Here is an 18,376-nt window from a genome sequence, read left to right on the forward strand (position 1 = left end):
ATGCTATCATTTATATTGAGTATGCAATGTGATTTTCAGCTACCACGGGATTATAGTGTAGGTTCTACAATTTTTTGCCACTGTATTTCTTCATTCTAGACTTGAAAGTTTCTGTAATTTCCCAAGTTTCAACACTGCGAGCGATCACTCATTTCCAGAGCATCTGTTTGTAATCCAGGTTTAGTTGAAACCGGGTGAAAGTTTAGCCCGACCCGTTTTTTAAAAAACAAAAAAGAGTCCCGCTTCGGTACAACCCCCCTCGCAATACGTATAAAGGGTAATATGGACATTTCGCAATTTGTATCTATTTTTGTAGTAACGTATACACCAGGGAGCTTAATTGGGCCGGCCCACTTGCGGTGGCATGCGGATGAAAAATGGCGAAAAACGATCGCACAAGCCGGGAATCGAACCCACGACCACTCAAAAAACTAAATGCGTCCACAACTACTGCGACAGCATGCCTTTGGTAGACAATTTAAAGCTAGGCGCATTAAGTAAGTGACCGGCTGGGAATTTTAAAAAGATTTTACGAACACTTTCTGAACTGGTCATTTTTTCATAATTTCTTTTTATTTATTTACTTTCCTTTTCCTGTTACATTTCTTCTTTCTTGTTCAAAAAAATGGTAATGCTTTCAAAATGTTGCCCAAAATTTCAAAAGGTTCGTTATTTCCAAATTTTATTCATAAATTAAAAATTATTTGCTTTTTTGAAAATTGTAAGGTAATTTCAAAAAATGTTTTTGTCTTTAACTTTTTTCAAAACGTCAAAGTTCAAATACTTTTCTTGAAAAGCACAAACAAAATTGTGAAAACAAACATTTTCTCAGAGCACGGACAAAAAATTAAATTCCAAAACATTTTTCAGAAATAAGACTAAATATATGATATCAAAAAAGTGTTCTAAATTTGCCAGAACATTTTTTGGATTTGTGATTTTTTTTTAAAATGAGAATTTTTTTTATTTCCCAACAAATTTCAATAGTCGCTTAACAGGAGCGATGTCATCACTTAGTTGGGCAAGGCCTAAGACTTTCTTTTCTATTCTATTTTTTGTTTTTCTCATTTTTTGTTAATTTATCTTTTTTCCCTTTTTAAACTTTTTTTAAACCTGTACAAAACTTGAAATACCAATGTTACAGTTTCAAGTAACTAATTTAAATCATGATTTTAATTCTTTTTTTGTTTAATTTATTAAATGTTTTTAAAAAAGCATTTGTTGTTTTCAATTCTATCATTTTGTATTTATTAGTTATGTTAGAAACTTAAAGTGACAGTTTTAAGTATCTATATAAATTATGATTTTAAATACATTTTTCCTTCAAACCTGGCATGGATGACTACTTGGGCATGTTACGTTGAACATGGTGTATTTTTTGGACATTCTTGAAATGAACTAAACATTTGCCAGCGGGTGGTATGCCCATGGTAGGCATCCATGCCTCCAATATTTTTTCGATGGCCTTGTATGACAAATTCAAGGCACCAATCCAATTTGCATGGATTATTGACAAGTTTTGCATTTTCTAAAGTTTTCTCGGTCAAAAAAGGTCGATAAATGGCTAGACGTGTCGCAACTTGCATATGGTGTCGGAAGTAGTTCAAACCTTCCATGGATGCCTACGATGGGCATGTCCACCTAGTGGAAAAACGTTGCGGTAATTTCATGGATGTCCACGAAAATACCATATTCAATGGAGGGTGTTCGTGTTGGCCAGAAGGGTCTGTCATAGAGCACGTTGTTTTTCGATATTCTTGAAATGGGCATAATTTTTTTCATGGCCTCGTATGACCAATTCAAGGCACCATGACAAGTTGTTTTTGTTTTTGACAAGTTTTGCATTTTTCTGGAGTTTTCTCAATAAGAAAATGCAAAAAAAGGCTGGACGCATCGCAACTTGCATACGGTGTCAGAAATTGTTCAAACATGGCATGGATGCCTAGAGGGGCATGCGCACCTGGTGGCAATAGTCGGGATCATTTCAAGGATGAAGAAAAATAGACTATGTTGAACAAAGTATGTTCTAGGGCCAGGAGGCTCCGCCTAAGAGCTTGTTATTTTTCGACATTCTTAAAATTTTAAGGGCCTCGTATGACCAATTCAAGGCATCATAAAAAGTTTTTTGGGTTTTCGACAAGTTGTGCATTTACTAGAGTTTTCTCGGTGAAAAAATGAAAATTAATGACAGAACATGTCGCAACATGCACACAGTGTCGGAAATAATTCAAACCAGGTATGGATGGCTAACATGGGCATGCCCACTTGCTTGCAAAAGTTGGGGCAATCCTGATATTTTCAAAGAAATATCATGTTCAATGGAGAGTGTTCGAATAGGCCAGAAGGATCTGTTTGGGAGCAACTCATTTCTTGACATCCTGTAAATGAACCCACTTTTTCATGGCATTGTATTCAAGGCACCATGCCAAATTGTATGGGTTTTTGCCAAGTGTTGTCTTTTTTGGAGTTTTCTCAGTGAAAAAGTTCTATTAATGGCAAAACATGCCAAAACGTGCATAGGGTGTCAGAAGTCGTTTAAACCAGGCATGTATGCCTAAAATGGACATGCCGACTTGCTTGCAAAAGTTGGGGCATGTGCTAAGATCTCCGAAGAAATACCATGTTTAGTGGAGAGTATTCGGATAGGCCAGAAGGGTATGTTTGGGAGCACCTCATTTCTCGACATCCCTTAAATTGCCCCATTTCGCATGGCTTTGTATGACCAATGCAAGGCACCATGCCAAATTATTTGGGGTTTCGCCCAATTTTGCATTTTTTGAAGTTTTCTTGGTTAAGAAGGCCGATAAATGACCGGATGTGTCACTACTTGCATATGGTGTCGAAAATCATCCAAACAAGGCATGTGCCTACCATGGGCATGCCTACCTTCTTTCAAAAGTGGTATTCATTTTAAGGATGTCCAAAAAAGACTATGTTCAATGGAGGGTGTTTGGATAGGCTAGAAGGGTCCGTTTGAAAACTTGTTTTTTTTTGACATCCGTCAGATAACCTCCAATATTTTCCACCAACTTTTATGACCAATCAAGACACAATGCCAAGTTGTTTAGATTTTTGAGAAGTTTTGAATTTTCTAGAGTTTTCTCCGTGAAAATAGGGTGATAAATGGTCGGACGTGTCGCAACATGTAAACGATATTGGAAGTCGTTCAAACCTAAAATGGATGCCTCATATGTCCATGCCAGGCTCCTACAAGACGCTGGGATCATTTATCCATAGCCTAAAATATACCAGTTAGATGAGTGTATTTGTAATTCCCGTCATTATGACTCAACATAAAATATTTTTATTTTTTTCCTAACAATTTCCAGAAATTTGTCAACAATTTTGGAATTTCAAAGTGTGTATGAGAATTGTACTAACTTGAACACTTTTTTTCCAATTTGACAAAATGTTTGTGTTTTTGTTTTCCAATAATGCTTGCCAATTTGAAAAAGTGTTTGCATTTTTTTAAATGTTCGAAAATTGAAAAATTGTCATGTTTTCAAGAAAATGTTGACAAATTTGATAAATTATTCGTCTTTTTGAAAAATATCTACAGTTTCAGAAAAATGTTTACAATTCTAAAAAACTGTTCTCAAGATTTGGAAAATATTCACAATATCAAAGTATTTTTCAAAAAAAAGGTTCAGAAATTTGAAAAAAATCACGTTTCCAAAAGAACTTCAAATTTTGAAAAACATTTCATATTTTTTAATAAATCAAAAAGTTGAAAAAAGACATTAGCTTTTTTAGCAATAAAAGACGCTTTAGCTAGAATGTCCGGTCCGGTTGTATACCAATTTTGATCTTCTACAGTATTCCTCATAAAAAAACACCTACAGTACGTCAATTCTAGGTGATAAACTACTGCGCCACACAACTATCAGCAACTCGTGATGGTTCTGGTGGCTAGTAGCAATCTCACGACCCTGGAGGTCTTGTGTTCAATGCCTAATAGTAGCACTGTTTTTTTTGGATTTTTGATCCGTGCGTGGGACAGTACACAATCACTAATGGGCCGGCCCAAGGCGGACTCAGAACAGGCCAGATCTCCGACGTATTTTCTAGAAAGACCATCCTACCCTTTATTATGAAGGGGTATGGACAGATCTCATCTATTGATGTGTTTTTGGAGTGTTGTACCGAAAAAGAATAGTCCCTGGGGTGGGGTTTTTTGGACATACAAGTGTCCTCTGTTTATCTGTCAAGAAATGTGAATGTTACCGAATTGAAAAACAGTCAAGTGCTAAATAGACACTCCCATCTTTTAAACCAGTTACAGCATACTAGCATCACTGTGAATATACAAAAATTCATTCTGAATTATGATAGCCAAAGGAGCACAGCTCTGAATTTAATAACTCAAGGCAGCACCATCGAATCTCGAGCTCGAATATAGTACGTGCACTTTGCAAAATCTTATGCAGCTCTTAATGTTGCACAACACTTGTGCAACTCTGAATTTTAAGTTATAACTCAAGGATACATGCCCAGGACGGCCAGCAGTCCCTGGCTCCCTGGCACCCTGCATCCCAGGGGCATGCACCTGACAAGATGGCAGGATGTTCACACAGACTGACTGAGGTACCGGTTTTGCTGTTAAATCAAAGAAACCATAGTGGGAAGCAGCTGGGGACCTGAATAACTTCACATTCACAAAAATCACCAGCTACTTACAACTGTCAGTAAAACGAAATACAATGTTCTCGTGGACCTTGACAAGCAAGATGAAGCAACAGCGACACGACTTGACAGTTGGTGAAATTCTTCAACGTTCTAAAGAAAATTATCAGAGTGAATTTCAACTTATTTCTACAGTTGTACCATCAGTCCATCACACAGCAAGCCCATTGACGTCCTGCTTGAGACATGAAAACAATGTGCCACCTGGGCTAGACCATGGAGAAACTGTCTTGTGGTTGTTAGTATACTGTTTTGTTTCTTCAGCTTATGTTAAGATCAAACATCAGATGAAGCACTAGTCATACAATGTTTAGCAGGAAAAGTGAAACAATAAGATATCACTCCAAATAATGCAACATAAAAAGGGTACTGGTAACAATCTTTTCAACAAGAACAATACAACTCCTCGGAATGAGATAAATATAACCATGTCCAATTATTGGTATAATGGGGTGCCGTTTCATTAAAAACTACATAACCACGTGCAACAGATTCATGAAGAAAAAGGGAATTAAAATAGAACATTTCATTGGGCTATTCACAACGATGCAACAATTTACAACTTTAGCATCAACACAGCAATAGTCACTTCAACCTGAAAGGGTACCGAGACAAGCAACGACATAATAGTCAAATTAAGCTTCTGATCACAAATGGTATACATCAATGCAAAAAGAAGAAGCAAGGTCCATAAGACTCATGGTTGATCAAATTCGTAGATATTGCAGGCTCACATGGGTATGAGGGCTACGCCTTCAAGAAGCAACACCTCAGTCAGCAGCCATCAGGTGAAAGGAAAATCATTCACAGCATAACCTTCTAATGCCGCAAAGAAGGGATGCGGAACAAGAGTTTGTTTGAGCCGACCTTTCCAGGCATATAAGTATTGGCCATCACGATGGAGGCTGTCATCAAATTTGCCGTTAGTGTCAATGTACATGAGACGTCCGCCAAGACCGAGGAGCAAGAAGACGTGACCATCCACGGACACAACATTGACATGCCAATAATCCTTTGGCCTTCCCAACCACTCCATGATTTCTGCGGCAGGCAATTCAACTTTGTACTTGTAGTCCCACTCACTCCCACACCTCCTTTTCATAGTTCTGCAACACCCATATGTCAACAATTTTTCTGGCATCACTGTAGCTATAGATGCTAATGGTATCATCCATCTGAAGGATAGATGACATAGTGGGAACAACTGGAGCATGCATCTGCCAGAATGACTCAGTTGTTGTGTCGAATACCGATAACAGTTTGCCTTCGCTGTTATGCTGCACGGGATACAAATGAATGTTATGGCGGAATAGGACAGCTGGCTCGGAGCGCAACACTGACGTGTTCTCCTGCCCCCTAATGTACCTCGGTGGCTGGTTGGAGCCTGCCTAACACGGAGACATAACAGCCAATTTTATCTTTAGGCAGGTGACTGTGCTGTAAAAGCTGGCACTTCACGCCAGAATCAATAATTATCTACCAAGTGAACATATATTTTTTCTATAGTAGAACAAAGAAGAGAAATTTCTGCAACCTTAATATGTGCATTATTCAATATTAAATATGTGTTGATTTTCATTTCTAACCGACACGCATGCATACAGCACATACTGTATCAATTAATCTCGATGATGAAATTACTTCTACATTCTGAAGAATATTATGACAGTGAAGTTCAGATTAGTTCTACAGTTGTACCATCACACAACTGGCCTAGTGTCTTCCTGCTCGAGAGAAGAGCACGATGTGGAACCTGGGCCAGACCATGGAGAAACTTTCTTGTGCTTATTAGTACATGATTTGTTTCTTCAGCTTATGTTAAGATCAAACATCAGTTGTAGCAATAATCTTAAAATGGTGCACATCTGACCGTGCAACGAACAGATGAGCTCAGCAGATGCTACGACAGTATCCAGGAGCGGCTTTACGTACAAGCCAAGTACAATAGTGGAGTACCAAGATCACCCATTAATTGCCAAATGAAAGTACACTACATAAGTTACAAGTGCTATACCATCTACAAGAATACTACTTTTTTTTAAAAAAAGGAGGATGACCCCGGCCTCTGCATCTGGGCGATGCATACGGCCACTTAATTAATTATTCTCACAAGACCTTACAAAGTCATACAACAGTAAGACTAAAGCCGCCGTCTAAGCAACAAACTGTCGCTACACCTATCCAGTTGATGAAGGGGCGCAGATAGCCTGGGCCTAATACCAAACAGACATCACAGCCAAGCCTAACATCTAAGACCTGAGACCCCAACCTAGCCACTTGCCGGGTCTGGGGCACACTCTGGTCCGGCGTGCTCTCAGAGGCCGCCACCGCCAACTGCCACCGCTCCATCTTTAGAACTGTATTGATGCATCAACCTTGCTCGATCCAACTATCGTCGACGCCACCATGGCGCCCAACGACACCTCCTCCCTATGCGCAAACAGCTGAACACGTCGCGGTCGTCACTGATACACCTCAGCGCCATGCTGCCAAGTACCACCAGCCGACACAGCTTGAAGCCCTTGGAGGATCTGTCGTGCGTAACACCTGCTGACCAGGCATGACCAAGCGTAGCACCTGTCGGTCAGGCATGACTTGACATCTCCATCAAAGCTCCGTGCAAGACGAAGCCGCTCCACCTCCTGCCTCTGACTTCCAGCGCTGCTCCACAAAACGATGCTCCCAAGAGAGAAACGACATTGCAATGCCGCCATCGTCCGGTCTGGAACACCAGATCCTAGGGTTTCCCCCGGAGCAATACGAGTGGGTCGACGGTAGTCACATGACGATGCCTTCATCAAGGTAACGACGTGGAACGCCGCCATCGCCCGCCGTCGGCTCGGTTTTCACTGGCAACTACGTCTTCCCGACTCGCAGCTGGTGCCAGATGACGGATCCCGAGATCCGAACACCCAGCCTTAGGCCGACCACCTCTGACGGAAGAGATGACCACCACCGCCGGCTACACCGGTCAGAACAGATCCAATCGGAGGTGCCGTCGACGAAACTACCAGGACCTCCACGCCGCCGTCGCCGATCTGAAGGCAGCATGCACGCCACCGCAGCCAAGCCGGCCGCAGCCGCCGCCGCCGCCCGAAGGGCCATCCGCTGCGCCCGCAGCCCTGGCCTCCCGCGCCAAGCCGTCGCCGTCCGAGGACGGGCCGGCCTCCCGCCGCCTGCAGCCATCCGTCGCGCCGCAGATCCCAGGTCGGTCGCGCCACCACACGCCTTGGGGTCCGCCCCACCCCGGAGACGCGCGAGAGAGGAGATCCCCCGCCACCGCCGTCGGCCACCGGGCTTAGCCCGGCGGCGTCTTCCGGCGGCGGCGGAGGGAGAGGAGGATGGAGTTTGCGACGGCGGCGGCTAGGTTTCTGGCCGCCTGAGTTGCCCTAGGGGGAGGACGACGCGGGGGCGGGGGCGAATCTGTTTGTTTTGATATGGTCACCAATTGCCAGGGAAATCTGCCTCTTTTCACTGTCAGCTACAACTACAATAGACGGTAGGAAACACATCAAAATTTGACTATTAAGAAGACCACTAGATAAAAAGAGGTACTGTTAATCCTTCAGTTCAAGAAATAGAGGAAAATCTCTCTTCAACAATGCTTCAAGGGTTAAATACATTTTCATTGCAGAAGTCTAATTAATACAAACAAACAGAACCCTCTGGAATGGATTACTAGCTCCAGGATGGGTTGATGCTGGCTAGAGAGATCATCCGGTGCAGTTTCTGCCTTATTTACCCCGGTTGGTGTGAGTTTGTGAACTACCATGAGATTGTAGCTTATCTCACATGCTAGGCGGTGAAATGCATCAGCAAGGTACTACAAAGTTTAGAGAACCCTGATAATTGCATTCAGTATCCGAAATAACACTAGTACCCGGTACTACCTAAGAGGCTAAGACTGAAGCAACGATCTCCATCAGAGACATACAAAGACCATTATTTATTTTCACTAGTATTTACATAGTAGCAAGGGAAATATCCAAGATGTAATATCTTCACCCATATGGGTTCTTCAGTGAATATATTTAGCCCAGGAATAGTTTCTCGCCATAGATAAGGTCCCCAGCTCGGTAGGCTATCAGAAAGGGGGTGGTGGACCGCCTGGGCCTGGGTGTCCGAATAGAGGGCCACAGCAGTCCTGGAGCAGGCAGCAGCAGCAGAGATGATAGAAGCTGTAGAAGAAATACTTGTTCAGAGTTGCACATGTATATATTCATCTAAACCATGAGGGTTTTCAGAGGTACAAAACTAAACGACTAGTATATGCTTCATAGCTTGGAATTGAACTTTGAGTTTATGCTGAATATTTTACACTTGACACCTTAACCACTAACGGTCTCCAAGTGAAGGATAGACTTTTTTTTAGAAAGAATCAAAGAATAGCAATTGATATGCTAACTGAATGCATTCATGATATCGATAGCACAATGCAAACTTTAAACTTCCATCAATTAGATAATGATTCAACTTACCAGGATCCGAAAAAGCGACCAAATCCAGATCCCCAACCAGGGCCAGGGTCACCGAGAAATCCAGGGCCCCAAGAACCAGGGCCAAAGCCACCCGGAAATCCAGGCCCCCAAGAACCAGGGCCAGGGCCACCGAGAAATCCAGGCCCTCCAGGTGGTACCGGACCCCACCCTACAGGGCCTCCTCCACCTGGTCCTCCATGCCCATGCGGGTCCATAGCGCCAATAGGTACTGCTGCTGAATGCTAACTAAGCTTCACAAGAACAAAATCATGCGGGTACAATCTTTCTTAGACTTGATGCAGCAATTTAAGCTCAAGAATTTATAGATGCACATTGAGAACTAGTACCTACCATTCCATGAATCAGCTATGAGGCTGTGACTCCCACCCACTGGTCAATGTTCCATCTTTCAACTACTACTCTAAATTCTAAGCTTACTCTTGACTTTACAAGGACTAGTACCTGCCGTTGAGAAGGTTGAGAACTAGTACCTGCCATTCCATGAATCACCTATGACTCCCACCCACTGATCAATGTTCCAACTACTACTCTGAATTCTGAGGTTACTCTTGACTTTACAAGGACACGTTCAAGTTCAAGGTGATTGATTATATCTGCATGGCCAAGTTCAGTCTGAACATTCATCCAATCAACACATCTGTCCCATCTTAAGAAACAGAGTGGTAAAACAGAGAATGTGAGTATATACACCTCACAGGGACATATCAACAGCCCTGTCGCGACTATGTCTCAACAAAAGCATCAATTGCTTTTCTTTTATAGCTAGAATAGCACTTGACCCGGCATCCACGATGTCATCTGATGCGTGCATGGCAACATCAGATCCCACGGCGTGGAGAAGAGCCACACGGCGGTCGGACAAAATCCAAATGTTCACGCCCTATAAACTCAGTTTCTTTTTTTGATATAAAAGCTCCAGCTGCTGGTACACCCAACAGAAGAATTTACAACTGGCAGTCTGTTGTTTCAGGTCTAGAAGATGCTGATCTGATCCAACTAACATTTGAAAGTCTCAATATAACCTAATTGGCAATGCTAAGCCGTGAAGAGATGGTGCAAACTGTCTATTTTGAACAGAAAAAACTAGAACAGTATGCCATAGTTTGACAGACAAAGCTACCTCATTTTGCAAAATCCTCCACCATATTAAATTCACCATAAATAGTAGTAAACCAAATTATGGAAGATGCGCGACGGTTGGACGAAAATCATGTAACCATGTTGGATTCTCGCTATAATGGCAAGCATCTTAGTTTCCATAAGGACGAACTTAACAGGTGCAGTTGATTCATGATGAAAAATGAATTATAACAGAATGTTTCATTGAGTACTGCTCCAAGGCGCTGTAAGAATCAAATGCAGCTTGCAAGTTAACAAAGATGAAAATCTGCATGTTGTCATTGTCAGCTATAACGGGGGTGGGGTAGAAACAGAGAGCTGCCTAAATATTGACTATTAAAAAGACCACTACATAGTAAGGTAAAGTCAATTCTTCAGTTCAAGGAAGAGGGTTATGAGGCATATAAATTGCTAACAACTGACTACTAAGAAGACCACTAGATAGATAAATAAAATGAAGCAAAGTCAATTCCTCGGCTCAATTGAATAGAGAGACGAGGACGATTACTTGGCAATATTTCAAAAGCAAAGCAAAATGACTTGTTGATTTTAGCATCAACACAGGCAGTAGTCACTTCAGCCTGATTTCATGCAACTATACTTCCGGTGTCAGTTTGTGACCTACGACTACGAGGTTGCAATTTGGTTTCACATGTTGGACTGTGAAATGCAACAACAATGCATAAAGCAGATAGATCCTTGTGTTAGAATAAGTTGTATAGGGATAGAATTCTCTTTAAGTTGTAATCTATTCTATCTCTTCTTCTGTTGCCAACTTCTCCCGATTTCCTCTCTGTACCCAATCAATCTACGATCGATCTATTCTTGTAAGCCATGGCATGTCTCCAATATAATGCAATGCGACCCGAGCAAAGGGTTCTACGCTTCCCATAATATCTTACATGGTAACAGAGTCTCTTCCTCAACAAGAGCACATCTAGCTACCTTCCTCCATCGAGAGCATGTCTACCACCTCAGCCGCCATGTCGCCCAGCACCATGGGTGCACTTTCCACCACCTCCTCCTCCACCTTTTCCTCATCATCCACCACCACCACTGCGTCCCTCGGACCACCACCACAGGAGAAGCTGACGAGGGGGAACTTTCTTCTCTGGAAGGCCGTCGTGCTGCCGCAAATCAGAGGTGCACAGATGGAACATCACCTCGACGAGAAGAGTCCGGCGCCGCCGCCCACCCTCATCATCACCAAGGACGGCAAAGAAGAGCAAGTGGCCAACTTTACAAGATCCCTCTAGTATGCACAACATCAACAACTTCAAGGATATTTGATGGGCTCTCTTTCCCGTGATATACTTGCACAGGTCGACACGTTACAGACGCATGACGAAGTTTGGCGTGCAATCCACGCCATGTTTGCTGCTCAGAGTCAAGCTTCAGCCATCAACACCCGCATCGAGCTGACCAATCTTCAGAAGATAACATGACGATGGCCGAGTATCTTGGCAAAATCAAAAGTCTCACAGATGAAGTTGCCTCCACTACCGCTGCGCTCTCTGATCCGGAGATAGTCTCCAAAATCCTCGTCATATTGGACATGGAATATAACCCTGTCGTCTCGGCACTCGCTGCTCGGGTGGAACCGATCACGCTTCAGGAGCTTTACAGCCAGCTCGTGAGCTTTGACGCCCGCCTCAGCTTCCTCCATGGCACCAATCTCCGCCAGTCTTCTGCCAACGCTGTCTCCCGTGGTCGCGGTCACCAGGGCCAGTCCCAAACCGGTGGGCGCGGGTGTGGCAACTCTCCGGGTGATGGCGGCTACAACAGCTTTGGCGGCGGCTACAACAACTGCAGCAACTACACCAACAAACCAGCGGGCGGCGGCTTCAACAACAACTCCAGCCGTTGCCCTTCTTCCTCCCGGGGGCGTCCTCGGTGCCAACTCTGCAAAAAGGCAGGCCATGAAGTCATGGATTGCTGGCACCGGTATGATGAAGACTTTGTCTCCGATACACGCCTTGTTGCTGCAGCTATGCGCGAGCAAGGGGGCGATGGCGTGTGGTACGTCGACTCTGGTGCAACGGACCATGTTACTGGCGAACTAGAGCAACTTGCTCTCCGGGAGAAATACCTTGGCAATGACCAAATTCATACTGCAAGCGGTGGACGTATGTATATTCGACACATCGGTCAAGCTGTTATTAATTCCCCTACTCTTAAACATGATCTTGTTCTAAACGATGTTCTTCATGTACCACAAGCCGATAAAAACCTTTCATCCATGTCTCGTTTAGCCACCGATAATAATGTCTTCTTTGAAACTCACCCTCATTACTTTTTTATAAAGGATCAGGCAACGAGGGAACTCCTTCATCACGGTAGATGCATTGGAGGGCTCTATCCCATATCATACGGAGCTTTCAACCGCAAGCGTCGCCATGTTTATTCTATCATCAAGCTCTCTTTGGTACGGTGGCATCAAAGATTAGGACACCCATCATCAATCACACTACTAGGAAAGGGCCTACTAATGGCGCACTGGTTTTGCCTACTAATGGCGCATTACCAGTGCGCCATTAGTATCACGCCACTAGAATTTTTTACTAATGGCGTATAGTGCGCCATTAGTTTTGCCCACAGTGCGCTAGTAGTGTCTTCTATACTAATGGCGCATCACATGGTAGTGCGCCATTAGTAACAATTTTTTTAATTTTTTTTCCTTAATCTCAGGTCACTATTTCACCTATGAGATATCCAACACATATATATACAACAAGCATCCATATAACAATCATAGCCAACACACAAGTTCCATCATATATACATACATAGCCAACACACAATTTCCATCATATATACATACATAGCCAACACACAAGTTCCATCATATATACATACATAGCCAACACATAGTTCCATCGTTACATATTACAAAAGTTTCGCATTGTTCATCCAACACCGTTATCCATTAATTCACAAAAGTTTCACATTGATGCAAAATAAAAACACAAATGGAAAAGAAGCACTCCATCCACGCAAGCTTCCGTCAATTAAATCAAATCTGCAAAATGATAAACAAGAAGTTAGAAGAAGAAAAGGAAGAAGACTAGAAAAATACTAGAAGAAGAAGAACACTAGAAGAAGAATAAGAAGAGTTTTGGAAAAGAAGAAGAATAATAAGAAGACTATAAGCTTATTATGTAAACTTGATCATTTTGTGCTAACATAAGTTATTTTGGAGCTAACCTATAGGAAACTAAGCATATAAGCTCTAAGTTAGTATATTAGAGCCAACTTAGGTAAAATGAAGCTAACCTATGTCATTTTGGAAAAGAAGAAGAATAAGAAAAAGACTATAAGCTTATTATGTAAACTTGATCATTTTGTGCTAACATAAGTTATTTTGGAGCTAACCTATAGGAAACTAAGCATATAAGCTCTAAGTTAGTATATTAGAGCCAATTTAGGTAAAATGAAGCTAACCTATGTCATTTTGGAAAAGAAGAAGAATAAGAAAAAGACTATAAGCTTATTATGTAAACTTGATCATTTTGTGCTAACATAAGTTATTTTGGAGCTAACCTATAGGAAACTAAGCATATAAGCTCTAAGTTAGTATATTAGAGCCAACTTAGGTAAAAATGAAGCTAACCTATAGGAAACTAAGCATATTAGAGATAACATAGGTAACTAAGTATATATATATATATATATATCATTTTGGATAACTAACCTATAGGAGATCTGACATACCTGACAAAGTTCAGTTCTCATGCATTGTTCTTCTCCTTCTCCTTCTCCTTCCTCTCCCTGATGCGCCAAGAGCGGCGAGGCGGTGGAGGCAGTGGGATGTAGTCTTCTACCACAATTGGCGTGGTCATGTCTCCCAGCTGTGGGATCGCCGGTGCCACCACCGGTGCATGGTCATTGTCAGGCACCACCACCATCGCGAGGCCACCTTCAAGCACGACCATCGCTAGCTCATCCTCAGCCACCTCCATCTCTTGCCCATGGTCAGCCACCACCATCTCTTGCCCTTGGTCAGCCACCACCAGCGCTAGGTCATCCTCAGCCTGATGCCCATCGTCATCCTGCAGGTCCTCATCCTCACTCTGCTCCTCTTCTCCCGCACTCCAGTCCGGATCATCCTTCTTGTTGTCTATGCTGCTGCCAGAATAGCTGCTGCTTTCGCTACAGCCAGAATCGCTGCTGCTTTCGCTACAGCCATAGTGGCTGCTGCTTTGGCTGTAGCCAGTGTCGCTGCTGCTCCTCCCATTACCTGTCCAAAATGCAACAATGACCATTAACAATTGATGTGAGACAAAGCCAAATATAGAGGAATAAGAAGAGGCAGAACGTACCGACACCATCATCGGCAGCGTAGCGCATGCGATACATAGTCGTGTTGAACACCTTCACGATGAGCATGGTGGTGTCGTCGTCGTACCTAAAGAGAAGGAAGTACCCCAGCCGCAGGTCGTAGGCACGGTAGAACTTCTCCCACCCACGAGACAAGTACATGTGGCCCTTCTTGATCACCAACTCCACATCCCACTGCCTGCGAAACCCGCTGCCGGCCTGTCGCAACTTCACATTATTTGGCGGATCTTCACCCATTAGCATGTTCATAAAACTGTCAGGCAACCTCTACAGTTTGGGACAATGAGTGATGTAGCAAACAACAAATATCATAATGAGATGGGTGAGGGGGAGATCTCTCGTTTTATATACCCGCGTCATGGATGATACTGAAGTCTCAAGTATGATAGTGAAGAACTCATAAGCATCCAACTCGTACTGCGGTGTCGCAGATCGGCGGTGGCTGCTTCCCGCCATCTCTGATAAGCAGCAGAAGAGACCAATTAGTACCCTTACAACAGATCATAAAACATGCATGATAACAGGCATTAGTCACAAGTACCCCATATGTCCTATTTTTAGCAAAGTCATGCTAAAATTCACGGAAAATTTCAGCATTACCTTTGCTGAAAATAGGACATATGGAGTACCCGAATTTGCCGGAACGGAAGTTAATCGACATTCCGGCAAACTCAAGGGCCTCTCGGGGTACCTACAACATCATCACAAGTACAGCAGCAGCAGCAGCAGTGAATACAGGCATAACAGCAGCAAAACTATATATTTTTATGCAGTAAACAAACGAACACTAAGAGTAGAATGTTCTTGCAACAAACATTATTGTGTGACATCGAAAGGCATCACTCTGCTTAAAGGGAAGGATGACTTAAGTGGCAGATGTATATGATTGCACCACTTGATCTGCACTTCTCTATATTATATGATGTACTGAAGAACTTGAGCAAAAAAAGATAAATAGGAACATATTTCTCACCTTGGAGGTGTTGTTGCTGCTGCACTGTCTGAACTTCACTTCCTTTACCTCCTCGGAAACCTGAAATATGCAGATGTTAGAAAGGTTAATGAACCAACAGATGCCCTAATGGAAGTAATAACAACATGACAGCAAAGAACCAACAAACATGATGGGCTTAAGATTAGTGAACCAACATCGACAAACCAGATGGACAGAGATGTAGTGAGAGGAAAATTCTTTTCTGAATTTTTTATTTGTCTTTGAATCTGTTCCCAAAGTCAGCCAAAACAAACACAACATTATTATATATGACGCGCTTGCTCCTTGCTGCCTTGTACACTTAGGAGCTCACTGAAAAGCAATGACATATTCATGATCTAGTTTAGCAGCAGGTTGCAATATTCCCCCTAATTGCAAGATGCATCATTTCTAATTAATTAGGAGAACCTACCTAGAGAGTCTCTGATTCGTTTATACCGTCAATAAAAAAATTCTACAAGAAAAAAGGTAGGCCAAATATTCATGTCACTACCATTAGGGCATCATCTTCCTACAACTACTCATCTTCAGCAGCACATGATACTACTACTGTATCTAATACAACAACATGACACTTGTTACTGTATCTAATGTTCCTACAACTACTGTATCTACAATAGTAGCACATGATACTGCTACTGTATCTACAACTACAACTACTACAACAACATAAAACTACTATGCATCATCTTCCTACTATAATTGCTACCCATCTTTAGAACCAAACACCAGCAAAAATAGAACCAAACTACTATCCATCCATCTAGCAAGCAACTAGCACAACTCATCCATCCATCCATCAAGCATCATATACCTAACTAACATCAACATACATACATCTATCTAACATCCATTGATCCGTGTAACAAGAGAGGAACAGGGAACAGTGACATGGACAAGAAGCATAGAGGCAAGGAAGAGAGGCTCACCCCAGGCCGCGGTCGAAGGAGAGCAGCCGCTGGCCACGCGCAGGAAGAGATGGCGGGAGGTGGTGGCGAGGGTCACGGCACCGTCCTTGGCTCGCCGGCTGCTGCGGAGGTGACCGATGGTGGAGGACGGTAGGGGCAGGCGGGGTGGGCGTGTCGGGGCCGCGCTCGTCGGCTGCTGCAGGGGCCTGTACTGGAGGCGGGGCAGCGGAGGTTTCAGCCGACTGGGCGCGCTCGCGGCAGCGGGCCGGCAGCGGTTGCGGCAGCTAGGAACCCTAGCTGTCGCGCTCGGGAGGAAGGGGGACGCAGGCGGGGCCGCGGGGGGAGGGGGACGGCGAGGGCGCGGGCATGGGCAGAGGGAGGACGGTGAGGGAGGTGGTCGGCGGTGGAGGGTGGTCGGGTGCACGGCCGGGGACGGCGAGCACGGGGGAAGTGGTGGTCGGCGGGTGAGATGAGGCAGGGGAGGGATTAGAGTGTGGATTGGGGATTGGGGATTTTAGTGTGGGGGAGGCTTAGCAATGGCGCACCACCCAGGGGTGCACCATAAGTACATCCATAGCAATGGCGCACCACCGAAGGGTGCGCCATAAGTAATTTAATCTAGCCCGAGTTGTTAGGTTATATACCACCTAACCCTATCTACAACAGAACCCGCCCACTAGCCTGACTGGTCAGTACGCAGCACACACATTAGGAGGTTCTGGGTTCGATTCCCAGGCTCCCCAATATTTTTTATGCATTTTAAATCCTGTTTGATATTTATTTGTGTTTAAATATGTTCAAACTTGTTTAAATCATAACAGTAATATTTTTTTATAAAAACAGTAATAATTTTTTAGAAAATATGTTCAAATTTGTTACTTGAAAATATCATCAGCGGCGGCGGTGGAGCGGGGGGAGGGTGCGGGGGGTGCCCGTTGGCGGCGGTGGAGCGGGGGAGGGTGCGGGCGGCCGGGTGCTCGTCGGCGACAGTGGAGCGGGGGAGGGTTGCGGTGGGTCGTCGGCGGCGGTGGAGCTAGCGGGGGGGGGTGCGGGTGGGATCGAGATCGAGATAAAAAAGAACCCGCCCACTAGCCCGACTGGTCAGTACGCAGCACACACACCAGGAGGTCCTGGGTTCGATTCCCAGGCTCCCCAATATTTTTTTATGCATTTTAAATCCTGTTTGATATTTATTTGTGTTTAAATATGTTCAAACTTGTTTAAATCATAACAGTAATATTTTTTTATAAAACAGTAATAATTTTTTTAAAAATATGTTCAAATTTGTTACTTGAAAATATCATCGGCGGTGGCGGTGGAGCGGGGGGAGGGTGCGGGGGGTGCCCGTTGGCGGCGGTGGAGCGGGGGAGGGTGCGGGGGACCGGGTGCTCGTCGGTGGCGGTGGAGCGGGGGAGGGTTGCGGTGGGTCGTCGGCGGCGGTGGAGCTAGCGGGGGAGGGTGCGGGTGGGATCAAGATCGAGATCAAAAAGAACCCACCCACTAGCCCGACTGGTCAGTACGCAGCACACACACCAGGAGGTCCTGGGTTCGATTCCCAGGCTCCCCAATATTTTTTTATGCATTTTAAATCCTGTTTGATATTTATTTGTGTTTAAATATGTTCAAACTTGTTTAAATAATAACAGTAATATTTTTTTAATAAAAATAGTAATAATTTTTTAAAAAATATGTTTAAATTTGTTACTTGAAAATATCATCGGCGGTGGTGGTGGAGCGGGGGGAGGGTGCGGGGGGTGCCCGTTGGCGGCGGTGGAGCGGGGGAGGGTGCAGGGGACCGGGTGCTCGTCGGCGGCGGTGGAGCGGGGGAGGGTTGC

The 18,376-nt window shown here is 43.9% G+C and overlaps 1 long non-coding RNA gene across 1 annotated transcript; it reads right to left on the minus strand.

Moving 5' to 3' along the window:
• Window positions 1-8,288: 8,288 nt before the first annotated feature.
• LOC123066483 (uncharacterized) lies at window positions 8,289-9,456 on the minus strand. Its single transcript, XR_006431351.1, has 2 exons — window positions 9,162-9,456; window positions 8,289-8,861 (listed from the first exon to the last, which is right to left on the minus strand). It is a non-coding gene; the product is annotated as an uncharacterized lncRNA (long non-coding RNA).
• Window positions 9,457-18,376: the final 8,920 nt, after the last annotated feature.

Source organism: Triticum aestivum, chromosome 3B, assembly GCF_018294505.1.
Source record: "Triticum aestivum cultivar Chinese Spring chromosome 3B, IWGSC CS RefSeq v2.1, whole genome shotgun sequence".
Lineage (NCBI taxonomy): Eukaryota > Viridiplantae > Streptophyta > Magnoliopsida > Poales > Poaceae > Triticum > Triticum aestivum.